Genomic DNA, 12,430 nt, shown 5'->3' on the forward strand with positions numbered 1-12,430 from the left:
GGATTGGTGTGGGGTGGATTGAAATGGGATGAGGTGTATAGGTTTGGGGTGGATCTGAATGGTGTGGATTGGATTGGGCGGGTGGTTTGGATTAAAGTGCTTGGGGTGGGGTTGATTGGAGTGGGGTGTGGTGGATTATAATAGGGTGGGGTAAATTGGATTGTGGTGGGGTGTGTTGGATTACGGTAGTTTGGAGTGTGGTGGTTTGCATGGAGGTGGCGTGGAGTGGGGTGGATGGATTGGAGTGGGGTGAAGTGAATTGGAATAGGATGGGGTGGATTAGACTGGGCTGGTGTGGATTGGAGTGGATTGTGTTGGAGTGGGGTAGGCTGGATGGATTGGATCGAAGTGCGGTGGACTGAACTAGGATGGGATGGGCTGGATTGTGGTAGAGTGAGGTGGATTGGAGAGGGGTGAATTGGGGTGGACAAGAGGAGGTGAATTGGATTGGGGTGGGGTGGACTCCATCGAGGCGAGGTAGATTGGATTTGGGTAGGGTGGGGTGGATTGAGGTGAGGTAGATTGGATTGGCACGGAGTGGGTTAGACTGGAGTGGGGTAGACTGGACTGAGTGGGGTGGTTTAGGGTGTGATGGGGTGAATTGGATTGAGTGTGGTGGTTTGGATTGAGGAAGATTGGATAGGGTTGGGTGTATTGATTGGGATGGGGTGGATTGGGTTGAGGTGGATTGGACTGGTGTGGGATGGATTGGATGGGAGTGGGGTGGGTTGAATTGGAGTGGGGTGGAATAGATTGGAGAGTGGTGTACTGGACTGAAGTGGGGAAGTTTAAGGTGGTGTGAGGTTGACTAGGTTGGACTGAGCGGAGTGGAGTGGATTAAAGTGTATTGTATTGGAGTGGGGTGGAGTGTATTGGAGTGAAGTGGATTGGGTAACAGTGGACTTGATTAGAGGGGGAGGGATTGATTGGAGTGGGGTGGTTTGAATTGGAGTAGGGTGGGATGAATGGGATGGGCTGGATTGGAGTGGGCTTGGTTGGGTTGGATTGGGTTAGGGTGGATCGGACAGTAGTGGAGTGGAATGAACTGGAGTAGGGTGGGGTGGACTGGACTGGGGTGTGGTGGATTGGGGTGTGATTTATTGGGTTGGAGTGGGGTAGATTGGATTGGGTTGGATTGGTGAGGGGTGGACTTGCTAGTAGTGGGGTGATTGGAATGGAGTAGATTGGATTAGGGTGAGGTGGATTGGATTAGATTGGAGTAGGGCAGATTGTTTTGGATAGGAGTGGGTTGTTTGGCATTGTAGTGGGCAGGTTGGAGCGGGGCAGGTTGGATTGGGGCAGGTTGTTTGGGTTAAAGTGGGACAGACTGGAGCTGGGCAGATTGGAGTGGGGCAGTTGGAAAGGGATTAGTGTGGGACAGGTTGTCTTGGTCTGAAGTGGGGCAGATCATTTTGGATTGGAGTAGGGCAGATTGGAGTGGGGGAGATTGTTTTGGATTGGAGTGGGGCAGATTGGAGTTTGGCAGATTGATCTGGGCTGGAATGGGGCAGATTGGAGTGGTCTGGATTGGAAAGGGACAGATTGTTTTGGATTGGAGTGGGCACATTGTTTTGGATTGGAGTGGGGTAGATTATATTAGGGTGGATTGGAGTGGGGTGGATTGGGTTGGTGTGGGGTTGATTGGATGGGAGTGGGATGGATTGGAGTGGGGTGAGGTGTATTGGATTGGAGTGTGGCATATCGCTTTGGATTGGAGTGGGGCAGACTTTTTTTGATTTTAGTGGGACCGATTGGAGTGTGGCGCATTGGGGTGGGGCAGATTGTTTTGGATTGGAGTGGGGCAGATTGGAATGGAGCGGATAAGAGTGGGACAGATTGTTTTGGATTGAAGTGGGGCAGATGGGAGTAGGGCAGATTGAAGTGGGGCAAATTGTTTTGGATTGCATTGGGGCAGATTGTTTTGAATTGGGGCAGATTGGAGTGGGACAGATTGTTTTGGACTGGAGTGAAGCAGATTGGAGTGGGGCATATTGGAGTGGGGCAGATTGTTTTTGGTTAGAGCAGGGCGTATTCAAGTGAGATAGATTGTTTTGGATTGGAGTGGGACAGATTATTTTGGATTGGGTCAGATTGGAGTGTGGTACATTGTTGTGGATGGATTAGAGTGGGGCATATTGTTGTGGACTGGAGTGGGGAGGACTATTTTTGATTGGAGTGGGGCAGACTGGTTTGTGGCGCATTGGAGTGGGGCCGATTGGATTGGAGTGGGGCATATTCCAGTGGGGTAGATTGTTTTGGATTGAAGTGGGGCAGACTGGAGTGAGGCAGATTGTTTTGGATTGAAGTGTGGCAGATTGTTTTGGATTACCGCGGGGCAGATTGGAGTGGGCAGGTTGTTTTGGATTGGAGTGCAGCAGATTTCAGTGATGCAGATTGGTTTTGGTTTGGGAAGGATTGGAGTGGAGCGTATTGTTTTGGAATGGAATGGGCCATATTGTTTTGATCAGAGTGGGGTAGATTGCTTCGGAACGGTACTTACATCTTATACCATGTCCAGGTATCCCTTATTAGTGTAGTGTAGTCAGTTTCTAGAAGCCAGGCTCTCTAGAGGTAGCTGTGGATGAGCAGCCAAGGCTTATCTAGGAGACATGTAAAGCGTATGCAATACCACTGTAGTCACACACAGTGCTTACACACATGAAAGAAAACACTCAGTATTACAAAAATAAAGGCACTTTATTTTGGTGACACAAATACCAAAAATACCATAGAGGCTATACTCCCTTAGGAGGTAAGTATTACAAAATTATATACCCTAGTATGCAGAAATAGGCATAAAACAGTTAGAAAACAGTGCAATTAGTGAAAATCACAATAGAGAAAAATAGCCTTAGGGGGAGCACACACCATATACTAAAAAAATGGAATGCGAGAGTCGGTCCCCCACCTAGGTAAGTGTAGTGTGTAGAGGGGAGCTGGGAGTATGAGAGAAGCCCAAAGGTAAGTACCACAACACCCCCAGTGACCAGGAAAGCAGGGGTAAATCACTGTCAATTCCCCAGAACACCCACTTCGAAGAAAAGAAGAATAATGCAAAACCCAGAAGAGACTGGAAGACACCAACAGTGGATTCCTGGACAAGAGGACCTGTGAAAGAAGGGGACCAAGTCCAACTAGCACAGCAGAGTCCAGGAAGGGCAGGAGCCCCTACCAGACTGAAGGTGCAAGAGATGAGTCAACGGTGATGAAGGAGAGTTAGCACTGCACCCTAGAAGACGAAGTTGAGTTCCTGGAGGATGCAAGTGACGTCCCACGCAAGAAGGAGGATTGCAGACGGGTTTGCGTCTTTGGATTCCACCAACAAGCTTTGGCACACGCAAAACTTGCGGTTTGCGGAAAGTGGAGCTGCCTGGGACCAGGAAGGACCAGGTGGACTCTACCCAGGAGGGGGATTCAGAGGGGGCCCTCAGCAACACAGAGAGCCCACAGAGGCACAGGCAGCACCCACATGAATCCCACAGGACGGGGACACAAAAGTCGAAGAAGGAGCCCACACAACACTAAGAAAAGGGATCCCACGCCACCGGAGAACCACTCATGGAGCTGTGCATCACAGGATTGAGTGCTGGGGGCTGGAGCTTCAAGATGCCTTAAGATCCCTTGGAAAAAATGCAAACAAGCCTTGGCAGCTGCAAATTATGTGGTGCATGGGGTACTGTCCTGCGTGGGCAGGCAAGGCTCACCTCCACCCAAGTTTGACAGTTGGAAGAGAGGACCATCGAGACCACTTCAGTCTACCACCCGTGTTTTAGGATCCACGCAGCTCGGCAGGAGAGGTGATCCATGCAGTCGGTCGTCGTTGCAGTTGGTGCCTAGATGCAGGGGAGTGACTCCTTCACCCCTAGGGAGTTTCCTTCTTCTTTCTGGTGCAGACTGAAGATGGACTGTCCTCAGAGGATGCATGACTGGGGAAAGTTGTAGTTGCTGGAAGGAGCCGTAGATACAATGTTGCAGGAGGCGTCTTGCTTCTTGTTGCAGCTTGTCGGGTCCTGGAGTGTCCAGATGCGGTTTCTTCAGTTATACGTCAAAGTGAAGGTTGCAGAGGAGTCTTGCAAAGTGAATCTGAGGACCCACCCGAGAGAGACCCTAAGTAGCCCTGAAAAGGGGGATTGGTTACATAGCTGGGGGACCCCCTATCAGGAGAGGGCTCTGACATCACCTGCCTGCACTGGCCACTCAGATGCTCCCAGAGTTCCCTGCCAACCTTGAATCCAAGATGGCAAAACCCAGGGACCCTCTGGAAGAGCTCTGAGCACCACCCCTGGGGTGTTGATGGACAGGGGAGTAGTCACTTCCCTTTCCTTTGTCCAGTTTCATTCCAGAGCAGGGACTGGGGGTCCCTGAACCGGTGTAGACTGGTTTATGGAAGGAGGGCACCAAATGTGCCCTTCAAAGCATTATCAGTGGCTTGGGGAGGGGGGCGTGGCCAGGAAGCCAAAGATGGCGTACGCTTAATCCCCTTGCTCTGGAGGGGCCTATAATTATCCGGCTAAAGCGTGCCGGCCTCAGGGGCAATCGAATCTGCAGATGCACTGAGGGCCTAAAGGGACCCGCTGGGGATCTGAGGGGCTCTGCCCGGGACCCTGCTGCGCGGTCCTGGGCCGTACCGGCGGGCCCCCGAGTTTGCGGCCTGTCCCCTCGACTGGAGCAGGGGGTTGGAGTGACAGAGCGGTGCGCGGCGGGCCTAGGGCGGTCGGTGGCCCGGGCGGAGACGAGGCGGAAGCGGCGCCCGATGCGGTAGTGCCGCGCTCGGGGCAGAGAGGCGAGCCCCTAGCAGAGACGGAGACGGAGGTCCGCCCTGCCCCCCTGAGACTTGTGGGCATATGGAGGCAACCGAGGGGGCGCCCCGGCGACCGGAGCTTCCGTGAGAGGTGGCGTTATTCGGGGAACCCCCCGTACCATGGCTGCGCAGGACGCGGCCCCCGGGAGTGCCGGCTGCGGTCTTGAGAACAGGGCTGAGTACTTGAGGGCTGCGGCGGGCGCGAGCGTGCGTTTCCCCCCCCCCCCCCATGTGGGGTACGGAGGAGTAGGTGCCCCTTGGAGATGTGAAGGATTGACCGGGGCCCCGCCGGGGACCTTGGCGTCGGGTTGGAAACCCCAACCTGTGGAGTGATTCAGGGGGCACGGAAAGGACACCAGAGCCCTGATAAAAACACAGGGGTTGCCAGAATCAAGCAGCGAGGCGAAGCTGGAGCCGGGGGGGTGCCCTTTGAGGAACGTAGAGAAACGTACAACCCTGGCAGCCCAAGGCAATAAAGAGGTGGCGTCCCCATCCCGGTGAGTGGTGCAAAGACTCCGAGTAGCTGGTCTGTTGGGTGAGGGCGCCCTTGATGTGGTCCATGGCACATTGAGGGGAGCGGAAAACGCCCAGTGGAAAATGGCAGAGGGATATTTCAGGAGCCCCAACTGGGGGCCCGGAGGGGAATATCCACCGGCGTACACGGCATGGACAAGTAAAGGGGTCAGTCAGCGCCTGAAGACGGAGGACGCCTGTGTTCCAATAGCGAAGAGCCTTCCGCCCCTGGGGAGCCCACAGCGGGCCCGTCAGAGTCCAGTATCTAAGGTAACGACCGCGGGTGATTGTGGTGAGGCTGAATAGGAGCGTTACAGTGGTCAGAACGGGCCTAATAAGGAAAGCAACGAAGGGCTGTGTCCTCGTAACAATAATCCAAGCCCTGCATTGAATCTGGGGCCCCCTGCTTACCCAATGTCTCCCAAGAACCGGCACAAGGCCAGAACTATGGACAGCTCAACATCCTCCGGACACAGAGAAGGGGACTTACAGGATTCCCCGCAATCTAATGTACAGGACACCCTGGAGAAAATATTAGGGGCCATCGAGGACACAAAGACAACGCTACAGCATGACATCAATCAGGTCGCTGTCGAAGTTGGGCTCTTGAGAGCCGACCACCACAAACTGGCGGGCAGAGTTAAAGAGACGGAGACCACGCTAGCGGAAATAGCACCAAAACAAAAAGACCTACAGGCCGAGGTGATAACAAAGGGCAGGGGATGCGGAAGGGAGAAACCAGCGGAACAGTGTGCGAGTGGTGGGCCTCCCGGAGGGAGTAGAAGGAACAAATATGGTGGTCTTCCTTGAGAACTGGCTGAGCACGGTAGTGGCACCGGATCGACTAATCCCTTTCTTTACATTGGAACGAGCCCACCGAGTGCCATCGAGGCCTCTTGCTCCGGGCCGACCTCCTCGAGTGGTGATTGCTAGATTACTACATTATAGAGACAGAGACATACTTCTGCAAAGAGCAAGAAAGGCGGGCCCGTTCAAGGTAGCAAATGGTGAGGTGACACTGTTCCCCGATTTTACGTTGGATGTTCAGAACAAACGTGCCTCATATATGGCAGTTAAGAGAGCCCTAAGAGAGGAAGGGATTCAGTACTCCCTGCTTAACCCAGCCAGACTGAAAGTGATACTTGACGGCAAAACCACATTCTTCCATTCTCCTGAAGAAGCATGGGAGTGGCTAGAGGCCCTTGGGACTCGACCAGAGCGGAGGGCGAATAGAGGATCAACTGAAGGCGGGCCGTCCCGGGGCCCTGGCGGGCGGCGTGCGCAGGGGCGCTCCCGCCTAGCGCCATCCCTGAAACAAAAGGAGAAGGGTAGGAGGGCAGCGCTAGAAGCGGCGGCCTGCGTGGGCGGGGAGGTGTCCCCCCTGGAGTGCTCTGGAGGTGAATCAGAAGACACAGTAATGTCCTTGGCCGGGGGCTCGACCTGCTCGGAGGTGGCCCTGAGGGTGACACCGCGGACAGCAGACGACCTTTAATAACTATCCGCACGAAAGAGCCCTGAGGCAAGGTGAAACAGATGAGCATGAGGCCTCTCTGAACATGGCCTACCCCCCAACTGAAATCTCGCTTGTTCAGTCAGAATGGCGAGAACTGCTGTTAAAAGTTTGAATAAGATGCACTGTTGCTCAATTTTATGGGCTACCTACTGTTTGAGAGGCGCCCTGGAGAGTGGGAGTTGGGAAATGCAATTTTTGGTTAGGTTGGCACTGTGGAGAACGGGGTTTAAACATATCAGGGGTCCGATAGAATGCAAGAGGGGGTCATCAACTGGAGTAGTTTGGGAAAGCCACCATTGGACTGACACATCAACATGACAGAATACAACTTACTAACATGGAACATAAGGGGGATGGGCACACCGACCAAACGGCATTGAATATTATCATACCTAAAGAGGAGAGGCATACAAGTTGCAATGCTGCAAGAAACCCGCTTAGCAGCCGGAGAAGCGCAAAAACTAAGACGTAGATGGAGGGGGCAGGTGTTTGCCACGGAATATTCCGCATACGCAAGGGGAGCAATGATATGGGTACGAGCTGGGGTCCCCCTTGAGGTAACTTAATCCAATATAGACCGTGAGGGAAGGTTTGTGATCCTGGAAGGGAAGTTACACGGTACCCCGATAATTCTGAGCTGTATATACGCCCCCAATCAGGACCAGGTCCCTTTTATGACGCGGTTATTGAGTTATCTTACCCGTCAGCAGAGGGGAGAGCTCCTAGTTGGAGGAGATTTCAATAGCATATTGGACGTAGACTTGGACAGATCCACACCTCCATTACAGGGGGCAGTGACAAGAAAGATAGCCAGGAAACTTAGAGAGTGGTTGGATTCTTGGGGACTGGTAGATATATGGCGAGAACAACATATAAATGACAAAGAATACTCATTTTACTCTGGCCTACATCGGGTCCACACTAGAATTGACAGAGTGGTATGTACTGCAACACTAGCACGTGGAATGACCCACTCGGAATATCTAGGACGCACTCTGTCCGATAATAACCCCTTATTGTTAACATGGAGGGCGACTGAAGATAGGCCCCCGATCTCGTCATGGAGACTGGCCCCTGCAGCACTCGAGGACCAGGCGTACAGGGAAGCCCTGAGACACCACCTAGCGGACCATATTAGAACCAACAGTGGATCTGCCTTCTCCAGGTCTGCGGAATGGGAAACACTTAAGGTGGTGACGAGGGGCTACTGTCTGGGTCAATCGATCAGGGTGAGACGTTCACTCGAAAGGGAACTGATTAACCTAGAAAAGAAAATACATGAGGAGGAACGGAGACAGAGAAAAGACACAAAAGAGGGCGAGGAATATCTCCAGGCAAAAAGAGATCACTTCCGGGTCAAAGAACGACTCAGATGCCATAACCTGCAAAAATATCTTGCCGCATTACAGTCAGAGGAGGGCAGATCAGGGAAAATGCTAGCGTGGTTGGTGAGGCCTGGGGGGGTGGAGAACCCATAACAACTGTACTGGACAAGGAAGGAGAACGTAGAATTAGGCTGAGTCCTATAAATGACGCATTTAAGGAATGTTACTCCCAACTATATGGGAAGCCAATAGAAATTAGTGTGCAGGCATTCGATGGCTATCTAAAGGCGATCCCACTGAAGACCCTGGCGATCAAAGAAAGGGAAACCCTGGGGGGACCAGTGACTTTGGAAGAGGTCAGGAAAGCTATATCACAACTTGCCCCTGGGAAGACTCCGGGGACAGATGGCCTCCCTATGGATTTCTACAAACAATACGAGACACAGGTCGCCCCCCTGTTGGTGGACATGTATGCGGAAGCACTACAGTATAGGGTGCTCCCGGGCTCACTGAGAGAAGCTTTGGTGGTTCCACTCCCCAAAACAAAATCTAAAGAGGCGTCAGTGACTGACTTCCACCCCCTGTCAATGCTAAACAGCGATTTTAAAATACTCAGTAAGATTATGGCCAATCGCTTGATCGCCCATATACCCACACTTGTACACGAGGACCAAAACGGTTTTGCCCCGAATCGTAGTACCTCCCTAAACTTGAGAAGACTCTTCGCTATTCTACACATGACCAAGGAAATGAGGCCCCCAGCTGGAGTGTTGCTAGCGGTAGACTTTGAGAAGGCTTTCGACTCAATCAGGTGGGACTACTTGAGGGCAGTGATGCTGCGAATGGGAATGGGTGAGAGTAATGTAAAATGGGAGGATTTATTATACGCATCTCCGTTAGCGAGGGTAAAGACAGGTAGGACAATATCCGATACCTACCCAATATATAGGGGAACTAGACAGGGATGCCCCCTGTCCCCACTATTATTTGCTTTGGCCATTGAGCCCCTGGCAACCCGGATGCGAAGGGATGGCGTGGGTATGGGAGTGGACCAGGGACACGCTGAGCATATCATATCGCTATATGCAGATGATGTACTCATTTACCTTAGAGACGGGGATATTGGCGTCCCGTGGGCTCTCAGGAACCTGGAAGACTTTGGAGCTGTGTCTGGTCTTCGTCTCAATCGATGCAAAACATATATGTTCCCCATAACACCGGAATACGAACGCCCGGTGGCTTGCCCAGAGGATGTGAACTGGGCTCCACGCACCTTCAAGTATCTGGGTATTCAGGTATTCCACGGCGTGGCGGAACTTCGGGAGGGCAAACTTGGTAGAGCACTCCGCTCATTGCGGGCTTCCGTGGGGTTCTGGCGATCCCTGAAACTAACGATTATGGCCAGAATAGCGTTATATAAAATGATTATGCTCCCCGGCCTCCTTTACTTCTTTGCTAATTTGCCCCTGCAGATCCCCTCGGGGTGGTTCTGTGAGTTGAATACCCTGCTTAGGGAACTGATATGGGACGATGGCCGGAGACGCACCTCGCTCTCAACACTCTGCAGACCAACCCATCTGGGTGGTCTGGGCACCCCAGACTTCGAATCATATTATTTGGCATCCCAATTGCAGTGGGTAGCCGCTTGGTTCACCGGTAGGGGGCAGTTGGACAGGTGCACCACCCACGAAGCAATTGACGCAAGTTGGATTATGGCGCATATGATAAACAGGAAACTCGTCCCTCAGTCGGACAGCTTGATGACAAGGGTGGCGATGTCGTGCTGGAAGAGATGTGCAAAGAAGGTTGGGGTTGGTTCGCCGTACTCCCCGGCATTACCATTATTGGTCCTGGTACTCGAACCGGGAGGGACAACCCTGGGAGATCGGGGCTAGGAGTTTGGAGGAGGGCGGGAGTGGAGACAATTGGGGAACTGTACCGAGAAGGGGTGCTGAGACCCTTTACTGACCTGATAGATGGGGGGATCCCCCGGGGACAGTTCCTACTATTCAGAAAAATGGAACATACCCTGAAAAAACACTGGGACACGATTAACGCAGAGCCCACTACCCATAAGGTGCTACATCTTCTGCTAACAGCTGGCGAGGAGGCACACTTAATTACTAAATTATATCGGATCCAAATTGAGGATGGTTTGGACCCGCTGCGGCTACTGAGAGAGAGATGGGGAAAAACATTAGGTAGGGAACTCTCGGACGTAGAGTGGAATAGTGCACTAGCATATCCTCGGAGGGTCTCCCACAACACACGGCTGCGATACATCCAATTTAATTATTTCCATAGAACGTACCTCACTCCACACCGACTGACGCTAATGTATGGTGGAACTCCGAGGACATGCCCCAGATGTGAGGTCGCTGATGCTGATTATGACCATATGGTATGGGACTGTTCGGAGATACAATTGGGTCGGGCGGTAATGGCTGACCTATCGAGATTGTTTGAGCTTACCCTTTCCCCGAATCCCGCTGTATGTCTACTAGGCATAGGGAAGGGACCACTACGGGGGAAAGTGGGAGGACGTTTCCTGGACCTGGCCCTAGTTCTTTACAGGAGACTGATCTCAAAAAGATGGAAGGCCCCTGGACCCCCCCATTGACTGAGTGGAGACGAGACGTGTCGAAATGGTTCAGAGCTGAACTGCAGGTTCTGAGGAGTGAAGAGGCAAAAGGTCTGCATCAAAACCCATTAGCACCAGAGTGGGAGGGCACAGTGACGAATTGGGAAGATGTGATGAGGGGTTCGGGAACATCCACAGAGGAATCAGCTAGAATAGAGGGCTAAGTAGAAAAAAGGAAGGGAAGGAAGATATCATGCCTGCTAGAGAGTGTTCTGCTAGACAGTTTGCAGGACTAAGGGCGAAACTAGTATAGTAACGTCAACCGGACTTATCTGTGTGCCCTGGGGGTCAGACAAACCGGATGAGGAAGGCTGCCCCTTAAATTATGAATGTAGGCACTAAGAGTACAGCGTGGTCCCACTCACCAGGAGAAACCCAAGTACGATTTACCTCAGAAAATGTAATTACTTACCCCACACAGTGCCAACAAAGTTAAAGTTTAGTGTTTAGTTTTTGTACAGCGCATGTTGAGACTGTTATGTAGTCATAAAGCAAAAATAGCTGTACAACACTCACATTTGGGGGTAAAGCAGACAAACAGAGTCGGCATACTTATTTTGAAGTAGTTCTATTTAGAATCACAGACTAAATGAATAACGTGAAGGAAACCTTAAAACTGAGGAAAGTTAGGTATGCTGCTAACACTGATAAATGTGGACACAGTGAGAACTAAACTATGTCATAAATTGTTTTGTATCTGTAAGACAGCAATTAGTTAATAAAAATATATTTAAAAAAAAATAAAAAATCAGTGGCTTGGGGAGGCTACCCCTCCAAGCCTGTAACACCTATTTCCAAAGGGAGAGGGTGTAACACCCCTTTCCCAAAGGAAATCCTGGGCTCAAGCAACAGGAGGGCAGATACATATCTGTGAGGTGGCAGCAGCTTGGGGTGCCCAGAAAACCTGAGAAGGCGGTAATGGCAATACTGGGCTCCTCTAAGGAGCCCCCAGAGTGCATGGAATTAGGGTATGATTCCAACATGTTTGATAACAAACATGCCAATGTTCAGAGTTACCATTATGTAGCTAGACATAGGTATTGACCTATGTCCAGTACATGGGTAAAATGGCGTCCCCGCACTCACGAAGTCCGGTAAAATGGGCCTGGAGTTCATGGGGGCACCTCTGCTAGTGCAGGGGTGCCCTCACAGACAGATACTTTGCACCCTGTCCTCTGGGCTAGAAGGACTGCCATAGGGGTGACTTATAAGTACCCTGGTGCAGTGAAAGGGTGCTTGCACCTTTTCACGCAGGCTGCAATGGCTGTCCTGTAGAACCCTTTGCTTGGGCTCCCTAAGGGTGGCAAAATATATGCTTCAGCCCATAGGTATCCCCTGGAACCCCAATGCCCTGGGTACCTAGGTACCATATACTGGACTCTGACATGGGGGCACCAGTGTGCCAATTGTGGGATGAAAAGGGTTCCAGCAACCAAGTTTAAAGGAGAGAGCATAATCACTAGGGTCCTGTTTAACAGTCAAACACAATGACAAACGGGCCAAAGATGGGGGTAACCAAGCTAGAAAGAGGCTACTTTCCTACACAGCGCCCCCAAACAAAGGAGAATAAGGCTAACCTTGGCCTGTTGAGATTCTGTTGTCTAAGTGGTGATAAGTGGAGAGTAGCTCTGCAGTAG

The sequence above is a fragment of the Pleurodeles waltl genome, chromosome 11 (genome assembly GCF_031143425.1).
Source record: "Pleurodeles waltl isolate 20211129_DDA chromosome 11, aPleWal1.hap1.20221129, whole genome shotgun sequence".
NCBI lineage: Eukaryota > Metazoa > Chordata > Amphibia > Caudata > Salamandridae > Pleurodeles > Pleurodeles waltl.